The sequence below is a fragment of the Malania oleifera genome, chromosome 12 (genome assembly GCF_029873635.1).
Source record: "Malania oleifera isolate guangnan ecotype guangnan chromosome 12, ASM2987363v1, whole genome shotgun sequence".
In the NCBI taxonomy this organism is placed as follows: domain Eukaryota; kingdom Viridiplantae; phylum Streptophyta; class Magnoliopsida; order Santalales; family Ximeniaceae; genus Malania; species Malania oleifera.
Genome location: NC_080428.1, coordinates 5,568,372 through 5,590,156, shown reverse-complemented (window position 1 = coordinate 5,590,156; position 21,785 = coordinate 5,568,372). Strand labels below are relative to the sequence as shown.

The 21,785-nt window shown below is 36.5% G+C and overlaps 1 protein-coding gene across 2 annotated transcripts in view; it reads right to left on the bottom strand.

Annotated features, from left to right (window-relative positions):
- The window catches only part of LOC131143786 (ubiquitin-NEDD8-like protein RUB1), an 81,575-nt gene that overhangs the window by 45,575 nt on the left and 14,215 nt on the right, over positions 1 to 21,785 (bottom strand). Inside the window, exons 1-2 of one of the 2 annotated variants that reach the window (XM_058092124.1) lie at positions 587 to 684; positions 262 to 323 (exon numbers count right to left, since the gene is read on the bottom strand). The exons of the other annotated variant lie outside the window; for it this stretch is intronic. The gene's annotated coding sequence lies outside the window, so the exon portion shown is untranslated. Of the gene's footprint in view, positions 1 to 261; positions 324 to 586; positions 685 to 21,785 lie in introns of those variants that run through there. 2 annotated transcript variants of the gene reach the window in all.

The window sequence follows — 21,785 nt, the reverse complement described above, 5'->3', positions numbered from 1 at the left end:
AAAATAAGCCAACCAACATTTAATATTTATATACAGAAAATACATTTCATTTCTTATATAGTTATCCTGAAAATATTTTCCCACTTTCATTAGTTTATTTTTGCATAAACGTATCCAATAAACAACCTTAAACTCGAAAAAACATAATTTAAATGGTTGGCATTTTAAACCTATACTGAGACATATACACGTAAATATAACACAACTTATTTTTCATTAAATTCATAAAAATTCTGGTTTAATATATATTTTTTCCCTTACCTGGTTTTTTGAACTACGTCAATAGGAATCCCACACGGATGCCCGCGGCACTCACCCAGACCCTGATTCAAAACCCTAGTTCCATTAAATTATTCATAAATAAAATACTATTTAAATATTTCTTAGGGCCATAATTTTCCAAATAAATAGTTATACCCGCAAATATAACCAATTTTCCAAAATTTTCAAATCCTACTCTCAAACCCCAATTGGAAGTTTACCTACGTCAAAATGACGACAATCGCGACTAGGACCACGTGGTGGTGCCCGATTGTCGATTTAACAGCATATTTAAAGAGAAATTGGAAAAATGGGAAAAAGTTACCTTTCTTTAGGAGTAGTGCGTAAGCCGTTTCCAAAACAAATCTGCTCCAGTAGAAATATCGGCAGCGGAACTAGGAATCCAACGACACCTTCCTTTTCCCGATCTGCTACAAATCCGCCGAGAAATTGAGAGAGGGAGAGAGATGGAGACGGACGCGCAGGAAAAAAAATTTCTAGGGGGAGGGGGATGCATGAGCCTCTATTTTTTTTAACCAACCCATCTCCCGAAGCTTTAAGAGTGTTTTATATATATATATATATATATATATATATATATATATATATATAATATTAATATGTTAGATTATGTAATTTAACTAATGATTAACATTACTTAGTTAATTACTTACTCTAATTAATTCAATTAAATATCGTTTGGTTAATTTATTAATTCAATTAAATAATAATTATTTTATTTTTTTATTATTATTTTTTTCCATACTATTCCTTTTATCTATTCATTAATTATTTTTCCTTATTGTTTCAAATGAAGGACTTTAACTACACTCCATAATGAGAAGTTGACAATACATGCATCCAACGTTCAAGTTGTTGTACCCTTTAGAACAACTAGAAGTATTTGCCTAAAATGTCCTCCAAGAACCACTATCTTTCCAAAGATTTGAATACACGCTGATTTTCCATTGGAGTTTCATCCCAAATAATAAGTGAAACACTTCAAATTAGCTCAGCTAAATCTAATTACTTACTTATTGAATAGATCAATGATGCATCAAGACAAAAAGGTACTTTAAATATTGAATGTGTTATCTGTTAGCCTGAGTGGCTACATGATCATATTTGTCGTATTTTGATGATTATAACTCATTAGTGGTTTTAAGTCACTAACCTTTGAATATCAAGTTATGATAGGTGCAAGTGGCGAAATAATGAAGACACAAGTTAAATTGTAAAGATCAAGTGGACACTTATGGTTGGCTCGCTAAGGCTTGGGTCCTTAACTACAAAAAATAATATTTATAAACCTAACTATCCCAACTTCAGTAGAAAGTGGGTAAGTTGGGTATCGATCCACGGAGACTTGAAATGTAGTTATTAAACTACTTCCAATTTGGTTTACTAAAGCATCGTTATGAAAAAGAAGTGAAAGATGGTAATTTGCAATGGTGATTATTTAACAACTACCGAAAAACATGTAATTGAAAACAAATAAATCTAAACTACTGGAAAGCACGTAAATTTACGTAAATTTCTAAGTTACCCTACTCCTACAAAGCGATACTGTGGTCCGAATCATACGCTCAACGCCATGCTTCTAACTACGCTCATCCAAACTTCCATAGAAGTACTAACCCGAGCAGGCCAAAGCGGGAGAAGGGCGATTAAGGGCACAGGGTAGCAAGGGTGCACCAACCATCCGGAGTACGGTCGAGAACCAGAGTATACCCTGTCTCAATGATAAAAAATACCTCCGTGGTTCTATAGCCGACTATTTCCCTCTGATTGATGCATAGCAGTGCTTATCCTTATCTGCAATCTTTCATCAAATACATAGCAAGTAAATGGAAAGTGGTAAATTGAAAGCAGTAGATGAAAGCATTAGTAAAAAGATCATCCCTTTATCATTCCAAATGTCTGTCACTAACGCTAGAAGTACAAGAGGAGATCCTAATATACACGGTTGTTGTATGAACTCCGTCGGTTGTCACAGGCCTTTCAAACACTCCATACACGAACCAAAACTATTATACTCCTATTCTAACTTGGCTCTCAATGACTTCCTAGGTTTGTTACTAACCTAAGAGAGCCCAAAGAGGAACCTAGTGCTTGTGTTCGTAGAGAATACTTATAGGCTCTAGGATTTACATGGTTTGTTTTACAAATTAGGAAATTTTGCAGCAAATCTTGTGCAGAAGATCGTCACTATCGGCCAAGTCGTTCCTCTGTCATTCTTATGCGCGCCCTGGTCAAGACTCGTGGGAAGTCAGAGATTTAAATCTTCAATGTCTTTGACTTTATCACACCTCCGGGTCTTGATGGTCGAGCTGATGGTCGAGACTTGCAGTATCTCGATCTTCAGGAAATCTCAAAAACTTGACATAGTTGCCTTGGAAGGTCTCTTGGTCGAACACTTCGTCGAGACTCTTGTTATTTTTTAATTTTAGTTCTGTCTTAGTATCTCGATGTGGTCGCTCTAGGGTGTCACTTGGTCGCACACTCGGTTGAACCTTGTAGCATTTTGATCTCAGTTTGAACGTTAGAGTTTGTAGTGGAAGACAAAGTCACCCCTGTGGTTTGCTGGTCGTGCCACATGGTCGAGCATCATCTTCTATCTATTTATGATATGAAGCTTCTGGAGCTTGGCTGGACGTCTGAATTCGAGCTTTGAATCCTCCAAATCCTCCTTGGCTTTTTGTAATGCCTAACTCTATGGTTTTAACCTGTTTTTCCTGAAAAAACAAACAAACCTTGCATAACTCTGAATAATGATAACTCTAGGTAAATACATCATAAAATGAAGATACGCAAAGGTAAATGAGGGTCTACAATCATGTGTTTTAGGGACTCATCACAACCCCCAACTTACACTTTGCTAGTCCTCGAGTAAAGCAAAATCTAAGAAAACAACCAAATCCTACCTATATCCTCTTTCGTGGGAAAAACGATTGCATTTACCATATGCAATAAGGCTTTAAACCCCTAGGTTGATCCTAGTGGACGAGTTCTAGTCTCGTGAAGGCTTCCAGGGCAATACCCACAAACTCCAGTCGAATAAACAAAATATAAGAACACATGCAACATAATCATACCATTTTACATACAGAGATATAACCTTATTACATACAGATTCCTTCATACACAACTCCATTATACACACACTCTGCAACATTTTAATCATGCAAAACTTAACATAACACAGTCATTTCAAGATGCTACTCACAAAGGATTAACCCATGATTATAATTCAAAGTTAATATTAGCATGTAAATCCAAATATGAATAGGCTACTTCACAGGGCATGAGTACGGTATATGATTTGTCTCACTCAGAATGCTCGAAGGCACCTATAGAACGGTCGTCTTGACTCAGCCTCACTAGTTTATTCCCTCACAATTCACTCAAGAAAATGGGTTCACTATTATATGTGAGGAAGAGTGTCATGATCAAACGTCCTACATATTTGAAGAACTAAACCCTAAACCCTAAACCCTAAAACCCTAAACACTAAACCCGAAACCCTTAACCCTAAACCCTAAACCCTTAAACTCTAAACCATAAAACCCTAAACCCTAAACCCTAAACCCTTATTGAGGTGTCGGGTCCTTAACCCTAGCATCTTCTCACTCACTCACCACATTTAATCAAGACCACCCTAGAGGAACTTATTCCGAGGCTTGCATGAATTCAAATACTTTGGTGAGAAGATCCTTCATACGTAAAGATTTGTAGTGCGTGTCCTCAGCTTGACCTTTTTATCTTTTCTTAGAGCAGGTGTATATTTTTGTTTTTATTTTTCTCTGCTCAGAGTTTTCTTTCTTTTTCAATTTTTTTTCCAAACATGGTCAGCTAAGACAATCATCACATTCTCATCTTGTCTTCATGTTTCCAATAGGACTGTAGCTCGAATAGGATTACATGAAAAAAGTCGGTCTCTAAGGGTGGCCTGATCTTTATGTCTTGAGTAAGCTACAAGACCTAGGTTTATATCTCCCCACTTGATGTCACCTCTAGGCTAGCAAATACAAGAGCAAAGACTAGTTCCCAAAGGAAATCCAGCAAAAGAAGAAAATTTGAGTTTTATAAACTCAGAGTTTGATGTCAAAAACTCAAACATTGAATGAATGACTCAACAATACCTCACAAGGGGTCATAGTCGTCACAGTTGTTCTCTCAATGCTCTCAAGGAATCCTAAATATTAAAAATCATGTGTGAGTGTGTTTTTAGCCCCATGAAGTACTGTGTAAATACAAGAGTTTACATCGCAGTATTAACCCAAACAAACCACTAATCAACTACCCAGAATGATATCAAGTTATTGGCCATGTTATGTGATCTTTACACAACCAATTTACTACATTTTTAGTGAGCATAATGAAATCATATAAATGAAAAGCTTATGCATGTAGCATTAGGTTATATAGGTGTATGTAGAAGGTATAAAATATATTAGCATGGCTCACTGGAATTTATGTTCAAAAATTTAAAATTGTGTCATTTTTGTGTATGAATGTGCCATGTAGTGTACCACCCCTACCCCCAACTTAGAACTTTAGTGTCCTCACTGAAGTGTTGAAAGGAAAATAGAACCCGGGAAAGGGATAGAACAGTGCATGATGACAATAAGAACAAACAGTGTACCTGCAAAATATAATAACTAGAATAGCATGCATGCAAAAATACATTGTAGCACAAAAGACACATAATAGCCAAAAGCACCAAGAACATTGCATTAATAGCTAGAAGTGAGTTCATTGGGATACTAGCAATACAATCTCAATCACATCATGGTGTTGATAGGAGTAATCAAAAGAAAAGGACATAAAAAAAAAACACGTGTGCCTCAACGGCATGAACAACATGAACTGAAGTTGAGGTGATCATCCCTTGCCTAAATTAGTCCTCTCCGGAAAATTTGCTGATGTCGCAAGCAGAGTTGCCTCCTCCTAAATTACCTAATGCATCAGATGGAGTACTAGCCACTGATTGGCGTTCCTTAAATGCTTGTACACTCAAGGTGGTCTCCTCCTTCGCAGAAACATAAGCAGGGGAAGCTACGGCTGGTGATGGTAATTGAGTGGGTGGCTGAGAAGCAAGCTCAAGTTCCACTGGGGGAGCAGAGGAGGTCAATGGTGGAGAGACAATCCTAGATCGACTATAGCATCATATGATAGGAGGTGGTTGAATTTGTAGAGAAACTAATAGTCGTGGTACGTCCATCGGTAAGATGAGTGCATAAGTTATTGTTGAGGCAAGTGGTGCAAGTGCCAATGGAGGTGGAGGCGTAGGGGCAGGCGTTGTACTACTAGGAGTGTCTAGAGCCTGAACAGATGACTGAGCCTCACCCGCTGTGGTAGCTAGTATAAACGTCACTGCTTCCTTTCCACTAAAGGATTCAATCTCGATTATAATCCCTAGGCTAACTGAGGATTTGGTGTGGTGAGTAGAAGATTGATGAGTGGGCGAATGGTGAATTGGGGATGCTGTTGGAGGTGGTGGACGAAGTGGGGAGATAGTAGGTGTAGGGGAGTGGGCCAGAGTGACATTTTGGTCTACCACAGTAGAAAATGTAGGAAGGATAACAGATTCAACCGCCTGCGGGGATATAAAACGCAAGATTTCATATAAACCTCGGAAACCCTGACATATCTCCACACGTGTATCCACCAACTCAGAACGAACAAGCTCTAAATTGTGGCGTAAATAGCCCAAGTCTTCCCCATTCAGAGGCGCAGAGGGGGCTGCTGATAGTGGTGGTGTTGCGGCTGATGTAAATGGTGCATCTACTGATCTCATCTTCTTCTTCATAGTGCGGGTAATTGTATAGGCTCATCCTCAGGGATGTACCAGAAATTTGGCACAAGTAGCCCAGATCCCTAGTGTAATGACTCAGAAAATTTTAATGGTTAAATAATTAGGAAAATGATAAATGGAATAGATAAATAAGGAATAAAGGGAAAAGGGAAAAATTTGAAAGAAGGGAACAGCAGACCTCATCGACAAGTTTCATGTCCTTATCGTTGAGTGTTTTACTAAAGATCATCAATGAAGTTCAGTCTCTCGTCGACGAAGAGATCCCATATGAGAGAATTTTAGATTTTTAGTTTCGTTGACGAATGCAATATCTCGTTGACGTAGTTCTTTGGGTGACTCGTCGACGAGAAGGCAGGATTTGTCGACAAGGCCACGTGGCAAAATTGAGTATAAAAGGAACCAGGGAAGCTTCCTCACGAAGAAAACAATTTCCTCTATTTTCTCTCTCTAAAAATTGCCTCCTCTTCCTTCTCTCTAAATTTCCAGCCCGGATTTAGCCTCAATCGACGATCGGAGACCGCTACGGTGTTCGAGGGAAGATTCTCTGCACATCTAGCGGAGCAGTTTTCTAAACTGGGCTTTTCAAGAAATGCTCCTAAGTTGAGATAAGGATTAAGATTCTTAGTTTTGGGTTTTTAAATGTTTATTTGAGGTTTATAAGGTGAGAAAATGCAGAAATGGTCGGTTATTTGGGGTTTATCTAATTAAATTAGGGTTTTTGAACCAGGATCTGGGTGAGCGTCATAGGCATCATCTTGGGGATTCCTGTTGGCGTAGTTCAAGAAATTAGGTAAGGGGGAATATATATTAAACTAGATTTTTATGAATTAACTGGAAAATGAAATATGTTATGAATATACATGTATATGTTTTTGTATGGGTCTAAAATGCCAACCATTTAAATTACGTTTTCTGAGCCTAGGGTTGTTTTATTAGTTATGTATATGTGAAAATGGACTGATGAAAGTGAAATATTTTTCAGGATAATTAAGTAAGAAATTAAAGGTCTATTTCCAGTTTGTGAATGTTAAATGTAGGTTGGCTTATTTTACAAGAAATATATATATATATATATATATATATATGAATTTTACTGCTAAATAGTGTGGCGTGAGTAAAATAGAATTCCGTGTGGAATTATGTTATATATATATAAGATGCATGATATAAAGGAAATGAACTGAGTATGAAAACGATATATGAAATATGCTACATGTGAGTGTTAACGCAACCATGGAACCAAAAACAGTTGAAAGATGCTGGAACTAACAAAAAAACAGTTGAAAGATGTTGGGTAGCAGACTAGCTGAAATAGCTGAAAGATGCTGGGACTAACACAAAAACAGCTGAAAGATGCTGGGACTAACACAAAAATAGCTGAAAGATGCTGGGTATATTATGAAATGAAAATGAGAATGAAATGGAGATGAAATGTGAAATGTAAACAATGTGAAGTGGGAAAAATCCACTTAAAGTGAAATAAAATGAAATGTCAAAGATGAAAACATGAACAGTTGAGAAATGCAAGATAAATGACAGACATAATAATGTATTATGGTAGTATTAGTATGTATGCTAGTATAACATAGTACTTGTATGGGCTGGGCAAACTCATTGCCTGAGGTCTTGCTGAGAAAGGCGAGTGCACTGGTTAGTATTAAGTGTAGTAGTAGGCTGCATAACATACTAAGACAGAGGGAAACTACTTGTATGGGCAAGTAGATTTCCTTATTTTTGGGAGCCATCACTAGTAAATCTTTGGATTAATTGTGTGAGTATGAGATTACTTCTTCACCCTAGGGCTTACTGAGTAAAATGAGTGCTCTGGTATGCTTCAGTTGTAACCTTCGAGTTGCCTAAAGTATCAGAGCTGAGAGGTGCTACTTGTATGGGCGGGTAATCACCCCTATCTTTAGGTATTCTCATGGGTAAAATATCTTGCATGTGATTAATTAGGTTCAAAAAAGATCCGCAAATGTTGAGTATTATGTTGATCATAATCTCATGTTGATCACACACTGATTTAATATATTGTTTCTTCCCTTACTGAGATGTGTCTCCCCCGAATACAAATTTATCTTTTTTAGGACCTCCACGAGATCGAGCTTAGAGAGCTCGGGATTATTATAGCATTTTTGGTTATAGAAAGGAAAAAGGGTATAAACTTGATGATACTTTTGGGTTGTATAAATTTATGTTTTATATTTTATGTTTTAAGTCTTATGAGAAATGGATGATTATGAATACTGGAAGTTGTGGATTATGTTTTTGGAGTTATGTATATATGTGGATATAGGTAGATGTATGATTTATGTTGGAATGTAGATAGATGTAGAAAACTCTAGTATTATACCGATTGAGGATTGTAGTTATGTAACGACCTCAAAATTCTTATCATCATTTTTTTTTTCATATATACAATAAACATTCCGACGCAGCGGATCATAAAACCATTTATACATAAACTATACAATACCAGAATTTAGAATATACAGACCATACAAAAATATCCCTCTAGTGTCATCTATCCAAAAACATACACCACTCTGACAAAAACTCACCCTATAACCAGGGTGATCTGAGCTACACTCTATTCGCGAGCCTGATCTGCTCGCCTCACTGGCTCACCCGAAAATGTTAGAGTAATGGGGTGAGTCGACGCTCAGTAACTGGAAATATGCTATCACTAGTGTGTGGCAACTAAGTTAAGGATACTTTTGAAAATAATAATAACTGAACTGCAATGAAATAAATCACCTGTAAAACATATCTTTCTTTCACAATTTAAAACATATTGTATCATCTTTTTTTCTACTTTTCATACTGGTAATATCATACAATACTGTAAAACTGTAAACATATATATATATATATATATTACTATGCTTTTATTCCTGGGACTCTGTACGTCATGATTTGACCCCTCATGATAGGGTTGTGCGGCCCGTAGGCGGGACTCTTTCTTGTCGGCCCTCCAGATAAGTCATCATACTCTACACTACCTCAGTCCGGCCAAACTGCATCCTCTCCTAAGCTCGGGACTGGCTACTACCTCGTCAAACCGGCCCCCTCAACCTAGTGTACTAGGGAGCTGCATAGTCTCCGAGCACGGCTGACGGTACCCACATACTATTTAAGATATGTGGTTGCACTCTATCTGTATCTAGCAACAGTACCGTGCTCTGTAATCTATATCTGTCTGTGTATCTTTCCTCAGGGATCTAATACTATATACATATATACATATATACTCTTTTACTGTTTTCATCATGTTTCCAAAATTACCGTACCACTATCTTTATGTTTTATATATATATATACTGTAAAATTGTATACTGCATCTGTAGCATCTTGATGCTACCTTTGTATCTCTATCTGTATATTACGGTAATAGGAAAAATGGCATACTAAATTCTGTGTAAAGTTGTGGTATGAATACTGATCTGAATAATACTGTATACATGTATATGTATATATATATATATATATATGTATGTATGTATATCACTGTTTCAGGAAACCATTCTTATAAAACTGTAAATGCATGTACATTCTGTATGTAATTTCTGTGAATATATATATATATATATATATATCTGCATCTGTATATTCTATATAATGTCGTATATTGAGAAAAACAATATAAACTGTACATACTATCGAGTTCCATGCATTTCGTATAGTATGGAATATATATTATTAAAGCTATATAAAACGCTTCATCTCATGAAAATTCACTTAGGCCACACAATTATTTAAACTCATATTCTAAAACAAATACTGTTTCAAATTCATATTCTGAGAATTCTATATAGTAAAATGGTGGAGCTATGCATCTATAAAATCTCTAATATCATTATAAAAACTCCTAGCATAGCATATTTCCCTTACCTCAACTTTGAAAAGCCCCTATAAAAATCTGGCTCTATACCCGCAGGATTCCTAACTCAACATCCTGAAAATACAATGTCCCAGAACAAAACATTAGTATTTCTTTGTTTACATCATTTTCTATAACTGCCAGGAAGTCAAAAACTTAATAAAATACCTTACCTTGAATTTGGGATGAAATCCAACTTTGTTTTCCCGACGATCCGCTTTGACAAACTTGTAGAGAACTCCGCCAAGAGCGTTGTGGTAGCTTCGGATCGTCGATCCGGCGACTGGTGGGGCCGAAAAAGAAGAGAGAAGGGAGAGAGAGTTGTAGGAGAGAGAGAGAGCTCGGTGAAAAATGACAAAAATCCCAGATTCCTACTATTTATAAAATAGAGGATTTCGTCGACGAGCCCGTTCTTCGTCGACGAGTCCTTCAAAAATTTCGTCGATGAGACCCTGTATTCGTCAACGAAATTCAGGCTGCCTCAGAACCCCTCTTGGTAATTTCTCGTCGACGAAGCCCTGTGTTCGTCGACGAAATTCTTAAAGCCTTCGTCGACGAAACTTGGCAGCTTCCCTTCTATTTTTGCTTTCATTTCTCTTTCTCTCTTAATATTTAAATATTATTATTTTTTTTCGGGTCGTTACAAGTTATGTTTTTCACTATGTAATTATTAATGGAATAACAGGTACAAGAAAATGAATGACATGGTACCTAGGTCCCACAAGGCGGGTATGGGGCCACAAAAAGCATGGTTAATCAGGTATAACACACTGGACCGAGTTTACGAGTTTCGGGGTGTTACATTTAGGGTCTTTCAAATGGGGCCCACTGATGGACCTTCAATCTGGCAGTGGCTACCGATTGTAAATTCTGACGCCATGACCTTTCAGTCATCACCTCACCAATGGGAACCTGTGCCTCCAGATTCCCGAGGTTAATTCTCAGGTGTTGAAGCATGGCCATAATAAGTTGGACATAGGGGATGAAGGGTCGTCTCAACTCCTTAACGGGTTGTCCATGGGCAGGCTTAAGTGGCGGCCTTTTCAGCTTTGGGTGTATCACATTTCTCAAATAAAAATTAGTCATTTCGTCTAATATTAACTGAGGTACATTCAATTGAATTCCTTTATGTACTGCATATAGTGCCTGCAGATGAATGCCACGCAGCTCAGAATGATGCCCTGAGGCACATATGTTACGCTGAAGAATTAAGTCCCAAAGAAGCAAATAATCAAGTAGTCTACTTCGGGCTGTACATGTGTCACGTACCATGTTACCACCATCATAATACTAATCATGGGACATTTGGTGGATGATATGATGCACGTTGGCAGAGTCCAGTGCCTCTCATGGTGTGTCGTCAGTTCCAACGTGTGACCAAGCCCTGTTAATTTGGGCGGAAGTAAGCTCAATCCCAATGCCGTGGACAGTCGTGGACCACACCCTAATTGTAATGACTCGAAGAATAATGGTAATTAAATAATAATAAAAATGGGGAAAAGGGAAATAAAAGGGGGCGCAACAGATTTCGCATTCGTCGACGATGCGCCATATTGGGCTCATCGATGAGGGTGCTCTTCGTCAATGAGAAAATACCGAGAGGGGGTCTTTGGTGATTCTGAATTTCGTCGACAAGGAGAGAGTTCGTTGACGAGTTGTCTTCATGACCTTGTCATCGAGGTGACGTGGCTCGTCGATGAAGGCCAGTGTATAAGTATGCTAAAATCAAAATTTTCAGCAGAATTTACGCGAGAAACTCCTTCTCTCTATATTTTCATCCCTCCTTCCTTCTCTCTAAGATCTCAGACCGGATTCTCATCTGTTCGACGATCCGAAGCCACCATGACACTCATGGGGAAGTTCTCTGCATATCTGCCGGAGTAGATCATTGGTGGGACTAGTTCGAAATCCATCCCAAATCCAGGGCAAGGCTTTCTACTCAGTTTTTTACTTTACGATAGTTGTAGAAAGCGTAGTATGCATAGAAATATTAAAGTTTAGTTCTGGAAAATGTCATTTTTAGGGTGTTGAACGGGGAACCCTGCGGGTGTAAGACTATATTCTTAGGGTCTTCTTAGGAATCAGGTAAGGGAACAAACTAAGCTAGTTATTTTATGAAAATATATGTATGTTATTACAGCATCTAATTTCAGGAACATAAATATATTTATATATGCTTTATGTTTGGGCAATACTGTTGTAAAAGTTGTTATGTTTAAATATGTATAAAACCTATTTCGTGTGGCATGAATGGAAGTTTCTAATGAAATACTATTTTGTGGGAATATGATAAAGATATGGATTTTTATAATGAAAAACTGGCGTACGGGCCAATAATTTTATATGATTTTTTAGCGTATGGGCCGAGCTATAGATATGATTTGACGGCATACGAACCAAGCTATGGATATGATTTGTTGGTGTACGCGTTGAGCTATGAATATGATTTACAAGCGCACGGGCTGAGCTACGGATATGTTTTGCCGGCGTACGGGCCGAGTTATGGTAAAATATGAAATACCGGCATACAGGCTAATGATTTTCATAATATACGTATATATGCAAAATGATATGATGATATTGATTTGGTAATTAATGGTATGAAATATTCATGTATCACAGTTTCATTATATGTTATATGTTATTAGAACCTGGTTGGCTTGGTTTAGGCTAACACTTGCACGGTACCGCTGCTATATGTTCATGATCATCACGATATTGTGTTAACACTGTTGTACGGAGTAGCGTGAGGACGGATAGTCGATGTGGTTTTAAGAAGTGTGAGCGCCCCTGGTGTACGGACCAGGTCTAGGAGACCCATAAGACTTACAGAATGTACTTTTGACTTGGCAATGGTCGGCCAACTATTGTCAGGTCCCGCCTTCGGGCCACACATTCCAGTCATGTAGGGGTAATATATGACAACAGTTAGCTAACCTACCAGGGTTGCTTTCGTATTATGTTATATGAGATGAATTATGTTTATGAAAATCATGTATGTTCTGCCATGATATGAGAATATATGTTTCCCATATATGATACAAACAATTATATTGATATGTTTATGTATGATTTTATATAGAACATGGAAATACTCATGTTGCCACACACTAGTATTAGTTTATTTCCCTTACTGAGAGGTGTCTCACCCCGAATTACATGAAATTTTCAGGAGCCTCTGATAGGAGAGCGGATAAAGCTCCGTTGAGATAGTACTGTTGATCTGCCCTCTCTAAAGGGTAAGTATTGGAGGGGATGGTTGGATTTTGTGGGAAATGTCCCTAGGTCTTTCTTTTTGGGATGTATATACCTAAATGTAATGGATATAGTAACTTTGGTATTGTGATGGATGAATTTGTGTTTATGATATTATGATTTTATGTTTCCTGTTGCTTAGGCTTCCATTTTGTACTTCTGTTATATCCGTGGTACCCACAAGTCCGGGTTGATTATGATATGCTAGATAGGCTATAATGGTTATAAAAAAAATATATATGTGGAAATTAAACAGGTCGTTACACTAATTGTCGGGTAATGCTACATATTTTGATAAAATGTTCGAATCAGTGTTGGATGATATGAGGTTGCTGGGGGGGGGGATCATATAATGGTCGAATTTCCTTATTTTGAGGATATCGATGCAACATCTTTTCTTTTCGTGGGCTTGCGTCTCATCTAACTTATATGTGTACATTGGGCAGAAGTCGTAATCATCTAGGGTCATTCTTTGAAGGTTCCGCCTTTCGCGGTTCTTTTAAGGCTCTGGTCGGGGTCATGGTGACTGTCCTTTTACTGCTACTAGGGTTGTTGGAATATGCTCAGACTTTGACAATGTTGTGTCACGCAGCTGAGTCAAGATCGTTCGCCTCTAGGTGGGGGCCCAAGGCTATTGAGGTTGATTGGAGGCAACCCTAGATTTGGGATGACGAGGCATTCTTGTGCTATGGGGACAGGAAAGGATAGATGATGAAGGGGAATGTAAAGAGGGGTTAAAAGGATGTGAAACCACGTGCCCAGACCCTAAGCATCGCCGAATAGATGGTGCGTCCAAGTGGGAGTGTCGCCGATGCTATGAATTTTCAAGAGTGGTTGTTGCAGGAACGCTAATGAGCGACGGAAGTCGGTGATGCATAGACGACGAAGGGGGTGATGAAGATCGACTGGGATGGTGGACTGTGGGGGTTGAACGATTACGAGGGAAACTAGTTTTCTAAACGACTTTTTATACCACAATGACCAAGTCACACCAAATCTTCACTTGGACACGCTTGGTCGCTCGTCGCCATACCCGACTTTGTGCTAGTCATGATCTTATTGGCACCCCCTAAGGATGCCAAATTGTTTGTATCCTAATTTATACAACCTAAAGATTTGAAAAGAAAAAGAAGGACGGGTTGCCTTCTAGAAGCACTAAGTTTATCGTCTTTAGCCAGGCACATCAAAAGTACACCTTGAAATTATCTTGGTTCAATAACATGTATGTCGTCCCCCACTTCATCTTTGAACCATATATCATTTACCCAGATGTTCCCTTCTAACCCGGAAACTGTATCACGAATTGAGAGGATTTGTTCATATGGGTCATTCGGGTTAGACAGGGGGTTGCTCTCAGGTTGAATTATCTCGCCCAAAGGATTCCTCTATAGAATCAAAGGGGTCACATCCTCAACGCATTCATCGATCATATCGACGTCCATATCGTGGATGTCTTCAGGTGGATGCTGAGATGCATGGAATACATTCAACCGAAGCTTCATGTTACCAAAGGACACCTCCATAATCCTTGTCCTGTAATGAATACAAGCATTTGCTGTAGCCAAAAAGGTTTGTCCGAACAGAACAGGGATCTGGTATTTAGTTGGGTTAGAGGGTTCCATATCTAGGACTATGAAGTCAATAGGATAGTAAAATTCGTCAACCTTAACTAAGACACCCTTTAGTCTTGTAATGCCCCGAACCCGTAACCTGGTCAAGTGCGTTATACTTGATTAACCGTGCTTTGTGGCACCCCGAACCCGTCTTGTGAGACCCGGGTGCCACGTCATTCATTTGCCTATACCTATTATTCCATTAATAATTATGCAGTGGAAAACATAACTATAGTCATTTATCAATAATATACCAGAGTTTTCTTCATCTATCTACATTCCAAAATAATCCATTCAACCATATATATCCATATATATACATATCTCCAAAAACATAACCAACAACTTCCAGTATTCACAACCTAGAAGACTTAAAACATAAAACATAAATCATAAAATATCTATATCCCAAAAATATCATCAAGTTTATACTTTTTTTTTTTCCTTTTTATATCCCAAAAATGCTATAATAGTCTCGAGCTCTCTAGCTCGATCCCGTGGAGGTCCTAAAAAAGATAAATTTGCATTCAGGTGAGAGACATCTCAGTAAGGGAATAAATAGTATATTAAATCAGCTTGTGGCCAACATGAGGTTTGTAAATAATATATTATTCATCATATGCAAATTATTAACATAATTTCTGAAATCATTTCCTGAGCCTAATCAAACACATGTAAGGTATTTTACCCACGAGAATACCTAAGGATTGGGGTGATTACTCGCCCATACAAATAGCACCCCTCTACTCTGATACTTTAGACAACCAATGATCAAAACTGAAGCATATCGGGGCACTTACCTTACTTAGTAAGCCCTCAGGTGAATAAGTAATCTCATACTCACACAGTTCATACAATGGTTTACCAGCAAAGGCTCCCGAGAATAAGGATCGAAATTTACTCGCCCATACAAGTAATTTCCCTCTGCCCTAATACTTTATGTAGCCTACCGCTACATCTGATACCTACTAGGTCACTCACCTTTCTCAACAAGCCCTCGAGTACCTTTCTCAACAAGCCCTCGGGCAAAGAATTTGCCCCGCCCTTATAAGTACATATCATAATAGAATGAATACTGATACTGCAATATACAATTCATTCTTACTTTACTTGGTATCTGTTATCTCTGTATATACATCTTTTCATGTTCTCAATAGTTCATATTATGTAGTTCACTTTTATAGTTCACATTACATAAATCTCATGTAAAGTCCACCTTCCGTGGAGTGTGGATCTCATATAGAGTCCACCTTGCGTGGATCTCATATATAATCCACCTTGTGTGGATCTCATGTAATGACTCTAAAAATATTTAGGTGTAGTGATCCTAAAAGAGAAAAAAAAAATAAAAAAATAAAAAATTTAAAAATTTTAAAAATAAAATATTAATTATTAATTAATTTTTAAAAAATTATTAAGAAAATTAATTAAATTAAGAAATTTGAGGGTTATGTGTATATGTATATATTTAAATGCGTATAAGGATATGTGTATATATATATATATATATATATATATAAGTATATAATAATGATTAAGTAAAAAAAAAAAAAGATAAAGACAAAAGGAAGCTTAATGTGTAAGCTGGAATTGGAATGAAACAAAAGAAAAAAATTACAGAGAGTAGTGCTCACTCTCGCCTCTCCTGCTCACGTACACTCCACCGTTCCTCCTCCTCTCTCTCAATTTCTCGGCGAATATTTGGTCGATCGGGAAACGGAAGGTGTCGTTGGATTCTTAACTCCGCCACCGAAATTTCTACTAGAGCGGATTTGTTGTGGGAGTGGCGTATGTAACACCCCGACCCCGAGGGGCCTGGGATATTAACTCTTTACTACTAATTTACAGCGGAAGCAAATAAACTCGATTCTTATTAAACCAGAGCGCTAATTATTCATGTTACAATCACTTATTTCAAAAGAAGAAAATTACACAAACGTAAATATCTGAAATCATACTAATGTTTCTAAGTAAATCTTTATTTTTCTAATCCCCACCCGCATGCTTGCTAAGCCTGATTTCCGACATGTCCTTTAGAGTTATCTGAAATAAAATATGATTGGGGTGAGACGACGCTCAGTAAGTAAATAAGATTATTATTAGTGTGTGGCCAAAATGAGCTTTTAAAGAATTTCGTAAAATAATATTTAATACTATAACTTCAAGACTGCTTTTAGAATAAACATAAATTTAAAAATTCCTACATAAAACTTTTGTCATCAATTTTAACAGTAAATTTTTACAATCATATACTATAACTGTTAAATTAAACTTTTAACTTTAAAACTGTAAAAATATTTAATAATAAACATACATATACTTTTCCTTATACGTTTTCCTTAGATCGTCATTTAAGCACCAAAATGATCCTTTTCACGTAAACTTACACTTTCCCTTCAAATCATCAGTAACTTTGTACACGTAATTAAATATGTATAAACATATATTGTAAAAACCACCCTTAGGCCTGTTTGCCGTAAGTCATGTTTACCCCCATGACTAGGTTGTGCGGTCCGAAGACTGGACTTAACTGGCTGGCCGACCAAACTAAATCAACGTACGTAAACTTTAAGTGAGATTTTCCTTATTAAGTCCTGGTCCGGAATCAGGTGTGCACTCAGGAGAAATCCATTAACATAAATAACCACTCTGTAAACAGTGTGGGTGCACTCTGATCCGTATAAACTTTAAGCTGCGGTACCGAGCATCTGTAACTTTGAACTTTCGTTGCCATAAGGGGTTTGAAAATCATCTTATTATAATTTATGCAATTTAAAATAATATCGTGAAAATCTCATCTTTACTCATATTTACATAAAAAATGTAACGTAGAAATAAACTCATGCCACACAATTTTTGTGTTATAAATATATATAATTTTATTTTTGAATAGAAAGAAATGCTGAAAATTTACCCGAGGGGATTGGAACATTTCTTAACCCAAAAATAGATGCAAGTATATTAAAGATAGAACTGGTATAATTAAATATGCGTAAAAATAAACTCATGGAAATTTTGTGGAACTAAGTAACATAATTAAAATTTACGTACAAAATAAACTCGGGTATGAATTTAAAATAAAAAGAAACTAACATAATCAAAATTTACTTACCTTCTTCTTTTACCGTCTGCTACGAATACAATAACTATCTTTAAGATATGAGATCGGAAAGAGTGGGTGAGTGAGAACTTACTCAAAATTCTCACTCCACCACAAATTCTTTCACTCACTAATCCTTCTCTTCCTTAGAAAATTGTTGTGAAAAATGAAGGTTGAGAGCTCCCTATTTATAGGAAAAATTTGGGGAAGAAATAGAATTTATAAAAATGTGGGGAGATGGGTGAAATTATAATTTTTTAAAATTAAAGAATGGGCAAGGGATGGGCAAGGTATGGGTTGAGTATGGGATGGGGATGGAGGCCATGTGGGAGTGCTTGCCACCATTCCCATTAAATAAATTTTTAATTAACTACTTACCTAATTAATTAATCAATTAGTTAATTAATTATTTTATTATTTTTCTTAATCATTATTGTCATTATTATTATCATTGTTATTACTTATAAACTATTTTAAGTATTTATTTATTTTATTATTTATTTTTGAACAAGAATTAAATTTAAATTTTGAAAACTCATGTGGGCCCCACATGGTCTTGTGGGCCCCACACAACTTCGAGAACCGAATGAATCCTACGTAACTCGAATAACTCTTATACGATTTTATGCATCCTACATAACTTTGAGACTCGTGTAAACCTCCATACGGCTTCGGGACTCATGTGGGCCCCACACAGTCTTGTGGGCCCCGCATAGGATACCTATATTATTATTATTTTATCATATATTTCTTCAAATTATATCAGTTAAAACATTATTTTATGTACTTATTTACGTATATAAACAGTGTCTTGTGGCTCCGGAACTCATGTGGACCCCACATAGTCTTGTGGGCCCCACATATGATACCTATATTATTATCATCTTATTATGTATTTCTACAAATTATGTCTGTCAAAACACTATTTTATGTATATAAACTTATTTACGTGTACAAACAGTGTCTATCCTGTTTATCCTATGAAATTCCATTTTGACCAGGCCGACCTCCAGGGAGCGACTGAGCCGCAATAGTCTTTGAGCACTCGCTAAGACAAGGTCTTTCTTAGGCATCAAACATGGAATCAAGGATCCTACAGAAAAACACTTCCGTATTGATATTAACTTAATGACTATTTTTATTATTTTATTATTATTGTACTTTAATCATATATATATATATATATATATATATATTTGGGTCATCACAGCGTAGGCACCGCTCATAGGGAAATGTATTTTTTCTCTAAATCCAAATTTCTCCTTAAATCTGTCGTTAAATCAACAATCAGACACCACTATGGGGTCCTAATAGCGATCGTTGTCATTTTGACATGAGTAAATTTCTAATTGGGGTTTTCTAGACCCCAGTCCAAAGCGAGAGTGGGATTTGGGGAATTAGGTAAATTAGTTATATTTGAGGGTATAATTATTTATTTGGAATTTATGGGTCTGGGTAATATTAGATAGTATTTTATTTAGGGTTGATTTAATGGAATTAGGATTTTTAATTCAGGATCCGGGTGAGCGTTGCAGGTATCAATTTGGGATTTCTGTTGGCGTAGTTCAAGAAAACAAGTAAGGGAATAAATTAGGTCAGAATTTTCATGAAAATACTTATTATTCTACAACATTTTATTTCAGAAATTATGTATATATAAAATTATGTTTAGAAAAATTACTGTTGTTTATAGGGAATGTTTATATATATTTTATCAGGGAAAATGGTTTAATTTGTGTGGCATGGATATAAAATCTTATGATTTATGTGATGACAAAATTTTATGTTTTCAGAACCTTCATGCTATTATTGTTTTCGGGAAATGGTTAAAATAGTACAAGAATTATATTTTTCGTAATTTATGTGAAACGGCGCAAAGGCCGTAGTTTATAAAGCGGCGCAAGGGCCGTAATTTATGAAATGGTGCAAAGGCCATAATTTATATAAAATGGTGTAAAGGCGATTAATTTATATGATATGATATAAAATGTCAGCGCAAGGGCCGTAATGAAAGATATGTTATTTTTATTAAAATATTATTATGTTAGATATTATGGTGAAACGGTTATATTCAGCATATGAAATACAATATATGATATTAGTACCCGGAAGACTTAGTTTAGTTCAGTTCAGCAGCACGGTACCGTAGCTATATATGTATTCAGATTATGTTAGTGCTACCACATGCCGCAAGGGGCTGTGGGAGATTGGCAGTCGATGTGGCTTCAGTGCAAAATTGTAGACGTCCCTCTGATAGTCCGGACCAGGGTGGGGCGGGTCCATTGTACTTACAGACTTATATTGATCTAGCATGGTTGGCCAGCCAGTGCTAGGTCCCGCCTTCGGGCCGCACAACCCAGTCATATGGGGGTAATACATGGCATCAGTTAACTATCCATCTTGGGATTTATTTCACGTATAATACAGTTGTATAAGATGATTTACACGTACAAAGATATAACATGACATGTATGTTACTTTTAAATATGTTTAATCAGTAAATTATCAAACAGTTTTCACAGATACAATTTATGTACAGTATATGCATAAATACGTGAAATACCCATGTTGCCACACACTGATATTAGATTATTTCCTTTATTGAGAGGTGTCTCACCCCAGCTCTAAAACATTTCAGGGAATCCAGGTATAGGAGCGAATAGAGCTCCGCAGCGATAGTGGTCGCCTAATTTACCCTACCAGAAGGGTAAGTCGTTTCACTAGGGTCAGATAAATTTTGGGGTAGTGATCCTAGGGAACTTTATTTTCATGTTGGGATGTGGGTATTTGAATATGATAGATTTTTGTATAACTCTGGTATTATGTTTGTTGGACTATTTGATATATATATGTTGTAGCTTTCCGCTGCTAGGGAGTCAGGTTCATATGATAGGTTTATTTCCCAGCACCCACGAGAAATATGTAAATATATATATATATATATATATATATATATATATATATGTGTGTGTGCAAAAAAAAAAAACAAATCGTTACATCTCATGTCATATATATATCATCTGTAACAGTCCACATTATATGGATCTCATGTCATATACTTTCTCTGTAACAGTTCACATCACGTGAATCTCATGTCGTATCAAACAATACACATGCAACACATATTTTTATCACATTTTAGTATTCCCAACATCTCATAAATGTACATATCATAATTCATCACATAATTTCCATTTTACTTATGCCACACAATTTAGCAATATATTTCAAACATGTTCTATAAAATAAGCCAACCCTCATTTATCATTTATACATCGAAAATATACCCTTAATTTCTTACACAATTACCCTGAAGAATCTTTCACTTTCATAAGTCCATTTTCACATTTACATATCTAATAAAATAGCCTTAGGCTCAGAAATCATAATTTAAACAGTTGGTATTTTTAACCCATAAGAAAACATATACATAATTTATCCATTTTTTTATCTGTTTAAATCATAAAATCATGATTTAATATATTTTCCCCCTTACCTGCTTTCTTGAACTACGCCAACAGAAACCCCAAATGATGCTTGTGGCGCTCACCCGAATCCTGAATTAAAAACCCTAGTTTAATCAGATAAACCCCAAATAAGCTATTATTTATGCATTTCCTCATCCTATAAACCTCAACTAAGCATTTAAATCCCAAAACTAAGAATCTTAACCCTCACCTCAACTTTGGAGCATTTCCCGAAAAGCCCAGTTTAGAAATCTGCTTCGCTAGATGTGTAGAGAATCTTCCCTAGAACACCGTAGCTGTCTCCGTTTTTTGATTCAGGCTGAATCTAGGCTCAATTCTTAGAGAGAAGGGAGAATAAACGTTTTAGAGAGAGAAAGAACAGATGAAAATG